Source organism: Penaeus monodon, chromosome 24 (genome assembly GCF_015228065.2).
Source record: "Penaeus monodon isolate SGIC_2016 chromosome 24, NSTDA_Pmon_1, whole genome shotgun sequence".
In the NCBI taxonomy this organism is placed as follows: Eukaryota; Metazoa; Arthropoda; class Malacostraca; order Decapoda; family Penaeidae; genus Penaeus; species Penaeus monodon.
Window position 1 is genome coordinate 17,715,939 of NC_051409.1, and position 1,315 is coordinate 17,717,253.

Genomic DNA, 1,315 nt, shown 5'->3' on the forward strand with positions numbered 1-1,315 from the left:
GTTATAAGAAAATTAAGATAACACAGGAAATAAGTGAACTCTACCGTACCCAAACAAACAGGTTTTATCCCTCGCTTGTGGTTCTCCGGGCTGAATCTGTATCCCGAAAAGCACGTGCAGATAACGCGCCCAAAAAATACAGAACACTTTTGCTCGCAGAAATTTTGGGAACAAGGATCCATTGAGTCGGGCAGGCATCTGTGCAAGAATTAATAATGGTGGTTTATTTTCAAAGTGATATTGATATTAAAAACATTGAAAATAATATTTATGGTAAAATGCATTGGGTATTAAAAATGAGTGTGTTGAAGATAATTTTACTACATTAGGCATGTCAAATGATATAGGATGTCTCATGTTGCAATTGACAGTATCAAATAAGCTGACGAGTGCAGCTGATTTCTCATTTTGACAAGCTTCGTGTCATTAATAATACTTTGATAATGGCTGACGATAAGTAATGGTGGTGGTGATGACAACGACAACAGTAACAACCTACCATAAAGGATAGTACATGAATTCCTTCCTTTATGATCGGATTTAATTCCTCAAAAATCAACCGTAGGGTTTTCAATTGTAGCTGAGTAGGATAGCAGCTTTTGCACATAAATCCAATAATAAAGCTTAATTTTGAAAGAGCATCCCAAGAGCGCTCTCTACCAAAACCATTTAAGCATGAAATCGAACAACAACCAAATAGAAAATTTTAAGAATTAAAAATGGACAGAAACAAAATTAATGAAATAAGCGAAAATAACTTTCCTCCAGTGGCAGGGTTAGGTTTGGGAACACTTCACTAATGAGATGCATTAAAGTGTAGACATCAACTGAGCACAGTCTGGGTGTATTCATTTTCTAAAATATCATACATCTGATGACAGTATAGGGTGCTTTTAATGTTGGTTATAACAATAGTGGTACTAATGACTGTAACAGTAATGGCGATAACCAGTCACTGGCGTTGTCCTCTCCTTTTTTTCATTACTCCCACGGCCCCCACTTCCATATTATAAGCAAAGAAAAATAAAATTAACTGAAAACTCCAAAACAATTACCCTCGACGATGTGATATGGCAACACAAGTCTCCATTTCCACCTCAACTAGTTTCCAATAAAGCATGCTATCCTTATAGCCTTATCGGTCCTAGTGTTTGTTGTTAATACTTCCTAGAGGGTGATAAAGGAGCCAGTGATTAAACAAGAGGAAATGAGTAATGTAATAGGGTAATGACTGTGGTTTGGAGTTGGTAATTGTGTGGATGTTCTTCGTTAGCAGAAAAATGACAGGAGTGGTAATATATCTTCTGTTTATTTT

General features: G+C 36.2%; 1 protein-coding gene across 1 annotated transcript in view; it reads right to left on the reverse strand.

Annotated features, from left to right (window-relative positions):
* The window catches only part of LOC119588877, a gene marked incomplete in the record, with an annotated part of 105,912 nt that overhangs the window by 23,252 nt on the left and 81,345 nt on the right, over positions 1–1,315 (reverse strand).